We start from the raw sequence: 11,810 nt of genomic DNA, 5'->3' as shown, positions 1-11,810 counted from the left end.
ATGGACCGTCTTAGCGGAACTTCCAGGCCATTTGGGCCAATATAATTAGGCTGGGCCGGCGCCACTCGACCACTTACGCCACTCCTAGTTCGGATGAAATTCATGACTCTGAAACTTAAAGCTCGTCCCCACTTTCCCCAAGTAGAAACTTGTTGATACGGCTCCACCAAGAAGTCGTATCTAGTTGGAAAGGAAAACTCACTGATATTTCCCAGGCGATGTCTGTTAATGGATTAACTTGTTCCAAGAATTTTACTTCCCGAGTATTGGGTAAGTAATCAAAAACTCTTTTATCAAGACAGCAACCTTGTTGTGAATATAAAACATACCACAGAGCCGGATCCCTCAGGTTTTGAGCGAGTATTTAAATCCCCTTCGAAAGGAGGATCTTAAATATAAAAAAATGAGTTTTGGGATCCGCTCTAACTTTTAAAATCATTTTGAAGACTCGCAAAACATTTTTAAGAATGTTTGGAGTGATGCTGATTTAATAAAATAAATCAGTCCCAATATATTAGAAAATATCTTAATATTATTATTTAAATAATATTCCCATAAAGAATAATCTTTATAAAAATAATTGAAGTAGAAGTTGTAAAACTTATACTTGAAATGAATATTAAATAGCCAAAGATATACTTATACGAAAGTACTATCTTTATTTGAATAATCCAAAGTAAGTTTGATTATCGACACATTATTCTTTAATAAAATAAAGAATAATAATTAGTAAATAACCATTACGAGTTTTAAGGCGATTCTTTCGCGAGTGTCTTACCAACTGCCTAACACACTTTACATAAATGTTTCATACTCCAATTAGTCCTTTTAGGTCTTTAACCTATGTTTCAAAGTAAGGCGAGGGGTAATGATTCGTTCGCGAAACGTCGTTACTTAAAACGGCTGTTTCTCCTAAACCGTACATCGGAATCAAACGAACTACATATCAAAACGAAGCTCATAACATTAACTATCTAATCATGGCAATGGTCAAAACCTAGCAGTGAGTTCACGGGTCCTAATGTTAAGAACAAAAACAGCCTAAAGTAAATCGGACATTACAACGGCTATGTTTACGCGATTACCCAAATTTAAAACACTCCAATTCAACCCACAATCAATCCACAATCACAACCCAATCAAAACTCCATCCATACTACATCATAACAGCCCCAACACTCAACATTAAAAATTTATACTTATTCTTAAACTTGAATTTAACTACACTTAAGTTCATTAATCAACAATCCAAGAATTACCACTCCAAAACTTCACAAAACTAACTAATCTCTACATTCACAACAAGCAAGCCTCCCATGAATTAAAATCAACAAAACTAAACCTAATTACTCAAATAAAGTTAGGGTTTGGAGGGGTTATACCTTCCTTGGAGAGTGGAGAATTAAGAGAATGGCTTGGAATCACCCTTAAAGTCCTTATCCAAGCTTAAACTAAACCAAACTTCAAGAACAAAAATTTTAGTTCTTGAAAAACACTATTCACCATCTTCTTCCATGATTTTTAGGAAGAGATTGTGAATGATTTAGGAGCTCAAACTTATAGGATATCCATAACTATGCATAAGGAGTCTTAGATAATTACCTTGTGATTTAACAATGCTTGGAACTTGATTTTTGATTTTCTTGCTTTGGAAAAGAAGAAAAACCGAGAGCATGGAAGAATAAAGGTGAGAAAATGTTGTGTTTTTGGTGAAAATGAATTGTTGGCTTGGTTGGTTGATTTTTTGATTTGTTTTGTTTTGTTTTATTACCTTTTTACCATGGTAACTTTTGTGTGGTTCTAATTCAACCAACAACACACTTGCTTGGTCATGCTTATGTCACCATGTGATGTCACCCTCCCTCCTTTGTCCTCTTCTCATTGGTTTGATGACATCATCCCCACTAATCTCTTTGATTAGCTTTTAATTATTTGGCTAATGACTGCTGATCTGTTATACGGTTCGCTTAACTTTTGTTTTCGTTTATCGTTTATCGTTTGAGGGATCATACCCGGGATCTTATTACTTAGGTTCCCTTAACCTTTCTCAATACATTATATTCCATTTTATGATCCTCTATTAAAATCCTTGAATTTAAATCCTTTTTATCCTGTTACTTTTGAAAGGAATATGTCCTAAGTCCAATCATGTATTAGGATTTAGGAATAACTTTTTATGTAATCTGTTTTGCTTTCATTGATATATTAATAAAAGACTTGTTTTGTTTTTATTACGGGCTCTATCTATTTAAATGTTTAAATAAGATATACCATAGTTTAGAGTAAAGCTTTTTATGGATTACGATGAGATCATAATAGTGAGACCTAAAAAGATGATAACTCTAAACTTAAATAGTTCCTGGTCATAGGATTACTAACTGGTAATTAATAATCCGCAAAGATCGGTACATATTATGCTTGCTTCATTATGAAGGATGTCTGTTCTCATAGACATTTGTGTGGTGACACTATAGCTAGTATGTAGGTGCTTATTATAGAATAAGTTCACTGAACATGACTCGCACAGCTGAACAACTGATGGAGTTCACTCACGTGTCAGCAGTTGTTCACATAGTGATAGTTGTACAAGTATCCTTAGACTTGAGGTCATCATAGTCATCTTGTGTACACTGAACTATGCTTTGGTTTAGTTCTTAGTCTCCAGGGACAATTATTAGGGCTCTTCTGGGTATAGGAATTTGTACACGAAGATAGTGTATGATCAATAAAGGATCTACCCCTTCCAGTGAAGGAAGCGAATGTTCAAGGCTGATCCACTTATGCTAGTTCAGGAATCTCTAGCCAGAGTAAATGAAATTAGAAAGGAGTTTCTAATTTGCATAGAATTACGCATAGTAAATGGTAAGCATGTGATTGAATTAGATAGGCTTGACACGAGATCCATGCCTTGTATTTAATCAGGACATTGTAGGGTAGAAGGAGTTTATTGTACGATAACTATTCACTGAATATGTTCTTGGTATTCTAAGCAGTCAATTCATATTATCCGGATAGTCGCGATATGCTATGAAGTATCCCTCACGATGTAGAATAAATGTGATTAATTAATTAATCATATTTAATAAATTAGAGAATTTATATAAATAATGATAAAATAGTTTTATTATTATTTATTTCTACTACCGGCTTAATATTGAACCTACAGGGTCACATCATAAAAAGAGAATGATTTAATGTGGAGGAATTATTTAATAATGGCTGATAATTATTTATTTATGAAATAAATAATTAATTGGAAAATTTAATAATTGATTAAATGAGATTTAATTGATTATAAATTAATTAAGAAAAGTTCTTAATATTATTAATTAAAGGATTTAATTTTTGGAAATTAAATCAAGAGAGAGAATTATTTCTAAAATGTTTAGAAAAGGGATTAATAATTAAAAGTTGTTTTAATTATTAATGAGAATAATAAATGGGATAATAATAATAATATTTATGGGAAAATTTCAGCTGAAAATTTTGCCTATAAATACACTATTATAGACCCTATTTTCATTGGAACCCAAGAACCCGAAAACCCAAAAAGTTTGGAAAACCCAATTCTCTCCACCTCCTTCCTCCTCCTTAACATCGTTTTCTTGGTGGATACCGGTGGAGTGCTTCACACTTGAGGAGCAACTGCTAAGGATCTCTGATCGTTGTCTCCGAATTATTTTAAAAGGTTAGATTCGATCCCTCGAATTTTTATTCATGATTTATATGCTTTTATTTGGATTTTGTATGTGTAAAAGTGTTTTGCCATGACCCCGCTGTGATTATAAATCCAACATTGGTATCAGAGCATAGGTTGTATGCATATAGATCTGGGGTAAAAATTTCAGAATTTTATATGCTTGTATGAATTAATTATGATTTTTACAAGTTATATTATGGATTAATTTTGTCTAATGAGAAATCGTTTCTCAGAATAATTTTGAATGTTGATCTGGGTTCTACAAGTGTTGTAGATCGTCTGGGTATTTTTTTCATAATTTTATGATGTATAGATTTTTTATTATGAATTTTTGAAGTTATTGTAATTAAATTCATAATTCAATAAGTATAAATATATGTATATAAAGTATATATATATATATATGTTTGTATATATCTGTACTATTGTCTGTGAGGCACGGGAGTAAAGAGAAGCAGGTACGGCTGTCTACAGCTGTCTGGCACGGAGTTCGAGGAGGACAGCAACGGCGGCGGCTGCAAAAAAAGGAAAAAAAAGGGGTGTCACGCATTCCGGGAATGCGTTACACACCTGTGGCGCATTCATGGAATGTGTTACACCTTTTAATGGCTTAAAAGGGCTGTAACGCATCACCGGAATGCGTTACAGGGCTTGTAACGCGTTCCTGTAATGCGTTACAGCCCGTCTGTTGATTTTAAAATTGATTTTCTAGGAGTTTCGTAACTCCGTTTCAGGCGTGCAATATACCGTTGGATTCGGTTTTCCGAGACGGATCTAATGGACTGATCAATTTTAGTTTATATAAAAGTTTTGAACTGTTTATATTTCCATGAAGTGTTTTAAAGATGTTTTTGACTGTTTTAATTGCTTTTAAATGCTTCATGTGATACATAGGGATGTATAATGCTTAGACTAATGTGCTAGATGATATAACATGCCTACCTTGATGTTTATTCATGTTGATATATGTGATATATGCTTAGTTTATCATGCGATGATAGATTTAGGTGAACTTAAATGAACATAAGGCGTTTGTTAGAAAACCTAGTATAGTGAAATTATTTCATAACCTTAAGAATAATATTATGAATACAATCATGAGATTCTTGTGTTTATGAAACACGTAATTGAATATGAATTTTCGATATGAGAGAAAAGGATGATTCTGTCAATAACAGATTTCTATCTGTAAGAAAGGGTTATTAAGAGACGCCTCTTGACAATGCTCCACCCGATCTGGGAATCATCTGATTATTGATTATTGATTTGAAATATTTAATTTAAAAGGAAGAATCTCTTTATAATATGATTATGATTGTAACGTAATATAATCCCTCTAAAATTAAATAATATCAAGTAGTAATTGGCCAATGATAGAACGGGCTTGTGTCGGTTATAGCCTTCCAACATGATAGAAAGTAGTTCTTATTTTTGAATCATTGTCAGTTCGTGCTACAGCCGAGGGCTTTGATTTTGAAATAAGAAATACTTGTCTATTACATAGAGATATGTACATTGAATAAGAATCTAAAAGTCGGTACGTGCTACAGCCGTGGGCCTTTGGGGACTGATTCAACTATACGGAATGTTGGGTTAGACTTGACTTAGAATATTGAGTTTGTCATGCCACAGCCGAGACTCAATTATTCAAGAGGCTAAAGTTTGATTAGGGAATAACATAAGATGTAATTGACAAGAGTTGTCTACCTATTGAACATTACATGGCGGTTCGTGCTACAGCCATGGTTGTGTAATGGAATGTAGGATCACTATTCCCACTAGCATTATGAATGCTTAATTTTTCACGTAGGGGGTTGAATAAATTAGGTAAACTAGTGGGAGCCACTTATGAATAAAGACCCGATTCATATAGTGTTTTTGAAATGAAATCGAATATTTGCTAAGTGTTGTTATGTGTTTATCATTTACAGATTTACTTTGTACGTTATGTCTTCTGCACTATCACTCAGGAGCATACTAGATGCTCACAAATTGACTGGTCCTAATTATGCTGACTGGCTTCGAAACTTGAGAATTGTTCTCAGGATTGAGAAGCTGGAATACGTGATTGACTCACCTAAGCCTACTGAACCTGCTAGTGATGCACATAATGATGAACATGTTGTGTATCGTAAGTGGATAGATGATGCAAATGTTGCTCAATGTATCATGCTAGCTTCCATGAACATTGAGCTATAGAAGCAACATGAGCATATGGATGCTCACACTATCCCCATGCATTTACAAGAGTTGTATGATGTGGCGGGGAGGACAGCTCGATATGAGATATCGAAGGAGTTGTTCGGTTGTAGGATGTCTGAGGGATCATCTGTGAATGACCATGTACTTAAGATGATCAATTTGATTGAACGTCTTGGACAACTTGGTTTTGCCATGGATGGGGAGCCGAGCCAAGACTTGGTCTTGCAATCACTTCCGAGTTCGTTCTCGCAGTTTGTTATGAACTTTCACATGAATAAGTTGGATGTCAGCCTGCCTGAACTCCACAACATGTTGAAGACTGCGGAATCAAATTTTCCCCCTAAGAAGAGTTCTGTTCTTCTAATTGATGAAGGTTCCAATCCTAAGAAAATGAAGAGGAACTCTTCCAAGAAGAAGAAAGTAGGTGAGAAAATGCCGGTTCCACCAAAAGCTGAAGACCCCAAGAGCAAAGTTGTTTGCTTTCACTGTAACAAGGTGGGGCACTGGAAGAGTAACTGCAAGGTTTACCTTGCAGAATTGAAGAAGAAGAAGGGTAGTGAGACTGCCGCTTCTGATTCAGGTATGTTCATGATAGAAGTGAATATGTCATTAAATCAAATTTCTACTTGGGTATTAGATACCGCCTGTGGTTCTCAAATCTGCAATTTGTTACAGGGACCAAGGAGAAGTAGGACTCTTGAGGAAGAGGAGGTGATTCTACTGATGGAAAATGGAGCAAGAGTTGCTGCTGAAGATGTAGAATCATTTCATTTACATATGCCTATGGGCAAGACTATTGTTTTAAATAATTGTTATTTTGTTCCCTCGATTGTGAGGAATATTATTCCCATGTAAGACTTGGCTGGATTTTCATTTATTATTGAGAATAATGAATGTTCTATTCTTAGAGATAATATTCTTTATGGACGTGGTACTTTAAATAATGGTCTGTATAAATGTGACATAATTTACTTCAGATTGAACAAACTAATAAAAGAAAAGGGATGATGAAAATCTCACTTCATAGTGGCACTGCAGTCTCCATTTAGTAGACATGGAGAGAGGGCTGCAGATTTGTTAGGATTGGTACACACAAATGTATGTGGACCAATGTCTACGCAAGCCATGGGTGGATTTTCATACTTCATTACTTTCATAGATGATAGATCTGGATTCAGATATGTGTTTGATGAAACACAAGTCTGAGGCCTTTGAAAAGTTCAAAGAATATAAGTATGAAGTGGAGAAACAAACCAAATATAGTATTATAATTCTTCGATTAGATTGAGGTGGTGAATACTTTAATGGAGTGTTTCTATATTATCTCAAAGTAAATGGTATAGTCTCCCAGTGGACTCCTCCAGATTGGTATCTGAAAGGAGAAATCGAACTTTGTTAGATATAGTTCGGTCCATGATGAGCTATGCAAATCTTCCAGTATTCCTATGGGGTTATGCATTGGAAACCTCAGCATATTTACTGAATAAGGTGCCTTCCAAAATCTGTTCCTCAAACTTCGTATGAGATATGGAAAGAAAGGAAACCGAGTCTTAAACACTTTAAGATTTGGGGATGTCCAGCTTATGTCAAGAAAGTTGACCCAGATAAGCTGGAATATCGATCCGTAAAATGTAGTTTTGTGGGATATCCTAAAGAGACTTTAGGGTATTACTTTTACACCAATCATCGGGTGTTTGTCTCCAGACATGCTACCTTCTTGGAAAAGGAGTTTATCCTTGAAGGAAACAGTGGGAGCAAAATTGAACTTGATGAAGTTCAAGAAGCACAAACTACTACGGATCAAGTGGAAACACCTGTTCTGACTGAACAACCTTTTGTGGAACAGCCCATTCATAGATCAGGGAGAGTGTCTCGCCAACCTGAGAGGTAATATGGCCTTGTCATTGAGAATGACAATGAGTTATCGATCATTGATGATGACGACCCTGTAACATATAATGAGGCTATGAGTAGTGTTGACTCAGAGAAATGGCATAGTGCCATAAAATTCGGAATGGAATCTATGTATACGGTATACAAAAGATAGATTATAGCAGATGGCCAGGTGGAGACCTTTAAGGCCAGGCTTTTGGCAAAAGGATTCAAACAAAGGCAATGGATTGACTTTGATGAAACTTTTTACCTATAGCCCTGTTAAAATCTGTTCGGATTTTGCTTGCGATTGCTGCTTACTACGACTATGAGATCTGGCATATAGCCAGATGGTTTTCTTTCCAAGAGAAATGAAAACCTAGTGTGTAAGCTGCTGCGAACCATATGTGATTTAAAGCAAGCTTCTCGAAAGATGGAATATTCGTTTTGATGAGACAATCAAAGAGTTTGATTTTATCAAAAACGTAGATGAACCATGCGTCTACAAAAGGGTTAGTGGGAGCGCGGTAACATTTCTTATATTGTATTGAATTAGAGTTGACACACATAACAACATAGCAGACCCACTCACAAAGCTACTTTATAAAAGTCACTTTGATCGTCATAAAGACAAGATGGGTATTAGATACCATAGTGATTGGCTTTAGTACAAGTGGGAGATTGAAAGGAATATGTCCTAAGTCCAATCATGTATTAGGATTTAGGAATAACTTTTTATGTAATCTGTTTTGATTTCATTGATATATTAATAAAAGACTTGTTTTGTTTTTATTACGGGCTCTTTCTATTTAAATGTTTAAATAAGATATATCATAGTTTAGAGTAAAGCTTTTTATGGATTATGATGAGATCATAATAGTGAGACCTAAAAAGATGATAACTCTAAACTTAAATAGTTCCTGGTCATAGGATTACTAACTGGTAATTAATAATCCGCAAAGATCGGTACATACTATGCTTGCTTCATTATGAAGGATGTCTGTTCTCATAGACATTTGTGTGGTGACACTATAGCTAGTATGTAGGTGCTTATTATAGAATAAATTCACTGAACATGACTCGCACAGCTGAACAACTGATGGTGTTCACTCACGTGTCAGCAGTTGTTCACATAGTGATAGTTGTACAAGTATCCTTAGACTTGAGGTCATCATAGTCATCTTGTGTACACTGAACTATGCTTTGGTTTAGTTCTTAGTCTCCAGGGACAATTATTAGGGCTCTTCTGGGTATAGAAATTTGTACGCAAAGATAGTGTATGATCAATAAAGGATCTACCCCTTCCAGTGAAGGAAGTGAATGTTCAAGGCTGATCCACTTATGCTAGTTCAGGAATCTCTGGCCAGAGTAAATGAAATTAGAAAGGAGTTTCTAATTTGCATAGAACTACACATAGTAAATGGTAAGCAAGTGATTGAATTAGATAGGCTTGACACGAGATCCATGCCTTGTATTTAATCGGGAGATTGTAGGGTAGAAGGAGTTTATTGTACGGTAACTATTCACTGAATAGGTTCTTGGTATTCTAAGCAGTGAATTCATATTATCCGGATAGTCGCGATATGCTGAGAAGTATCCCTCACGATGTAGAATAAATGTGATTAATTAATTAATCATATTTAATAAATTAGAGAATTTATATAAATAATGATAAAATAGTTTTATTATTATTTATTTCTACTACCGGCTTAATATTGAACCTACAGGGTCACACCATAAAAAGAAAATGATTTAATGGTGGAGGAATTATTTAATAATGGCTGATAATTATTTATTTATGAAATAAATAATTAATTGGCAAATTTAATAATTTATTAAATGAGATTTAATTGATTATAAATTAATTAAGAAAAGTTCTTAATATTATTAATTAAAGGATTTAATTTTTGGAAATTAAATCAAGAGAGAGAATTATTTTAAAGTGTTTAGAAAAAGGATTAATAATTAAAAGGTGTTTTAATTATTAATGAGAATAATAAATGGAATAATAATAATAATATTTATGGGAAAATTTTAGCTGAAAATTTTGCCTATAAATACACTATTATAGAGCCTATTTTCATTGGAACCCAAGAACCCGAAAACCCAAAAAGTTTGGAAAACCCAATTCTCTCCACCTCCTTCCTCCTCTTTAACATCGTTTTCTTGGTGGATACCGGTGGAGTGCTTCACACTTGAGGAGCAACTGCTAAGGATCTCTGATCGTTGTCTCCGAATTATTTTAAAAGGTTAGATTCGATCCCTCAAATTTTTATTCACGATTTATATGCTTTTATTTGGATTTTGTATGTGTAAAAGTGTTTTGCCATGACCCCGCTGCGTTTAAAATCCAACAACCTTATACTCAATTCTTTCGATATCTGGTGAATTTTCGGGAAAAATCAAAAGGTTCAAATTTGGATTCTGACGATCTTTACATACACTTATATATCATATAGAGTACCAATAAAATCTCAGAATATCCATAAAAGAAACCCTACATAGTGTGGCATGAGAAGTTTTCTTAATCAGCATAATCAGCAAAACACTATTCATAAGGGTTTCAAAAATTCAAAAAATTGGGGTTATTACAGTCTCCCCTCCATAAAAGGATTCTGTCCCGGAATCAGATAGAAAATGAGTAGGGATACTTTCTTAGAATTGCACTTTCTAACTCTAACATAATTTTCCCACATTGTGCTTCTACCATCAAACTCTGACAAGTTTGATAACTCTTCTCCTAAGCATTTGTCCCTTTTTTATCAATAACCCTTCCTGGTTGCTCCATGTAGGTTACGTCTGGTTGCATGTCTATGCGCTCATATGCCCCTATTTATCTGGCATCCAAATTACACTTCCTTAATATTGATACGTGGAACACGTTATGAACTTGCTACATGTTCGGGGGTAGGGCTAGCTCATATGCTAACTTCCCAATACGTCTTAATACCACAAAGGGTCCAACAATTCGTAGGCTTAGCTTTCCTTTCTTTTTGAACCTCATCAATCCTTTCCAAGGGATACCTTTAAGATTACTAGGTCCCCAATTTCCTATTCTTTGTCCTTTTGTGTCGAATCAACATACTTTTTATGTCCATCTTGGGCTACTACCAGCCATCCTCTGATTAAATCTATTATATCCTTGGTCCTTTGAATCACTGCTGGTCCGAGCATCTTGCGCTCTACTACTTCATCCTAACATAAGGGAGATCGACATTGTCTTCCCTCAAAGATCTCATAAGACGACATCTCGATACCTGACATACGATCTATTATCGTGAGAAAACTCATCCGCGTTAAGTGATCATTCCAAATTCTTCCAAGTCTATTGTACAGACTCTTATTATAGCTTTTAGCATTAGAGCTTTTACTTCTCAATACCCATTCATTTCCAGTTCGTAATCGCTAGTACCTTCCGTTCCTAATATTATACTGGTTACACCTTTGCTCGTTAGCATTCTATAACCTTTTAATAATCGCGTCAACCTTAGTATCACGAACGCGTTAGAATCGGAATACCACCATACTTGGTACCACTACCTCTCTAACTGCCTCCATCTTCGAAAGCTTGGTCCTTCATATAGAAGTAAAAGAATTTATTGAGAGATCACTATGATCATGAACACTTGTTACATTGCATAGTTAGTACAGAAGGTGGCCAGCCTTTAGTACTTGACAAGCAATTAAACAACATGTGGTATCCTACTAGGCTTCTATCATACAGATAGATAGTCATTCGGCAATACCTCCCCTTCTGGAAGGGTTGTTCTTCTCAGCTTATACAAAATAAAAAGGAGAGAAAAGAATGAATTGAAGAGAATTGTATATATATAAATTATGCTGCCATAAGATATCTGGCTTGGAATTTACCTCTGAACTATAGAGGTTTGTCATAGGAGAACAAAATATATACGTATATATATCAACATCAGGTATTCGCTATTCCGTCCATCAATCTATGGACCCATGCCCTTTTTTTCGAGCTTATACACAATCACCTTTGAAACTCCCTCGATATCGAAACTCGAATCTGGGA

This window comes from Apium graveolens, chromosome 4 (genome assembly GCF_009905375.1).
Source record: "Apium graveolens cultivar Ventura chromosome 4, ASM990537v1, whole genome shotgun sequence".
Taxonomy (NCBI): Eukaryota; Viridiplantae; Streptophyta; class Magnoliopsida; order Apiales; family Apiaceae; genus Apium; species Apium graveolens.
The sequence above is the reverse complement of the archived record's forward strand: the minus strand, read 5'-3'. Positions refer to the sequence as shown.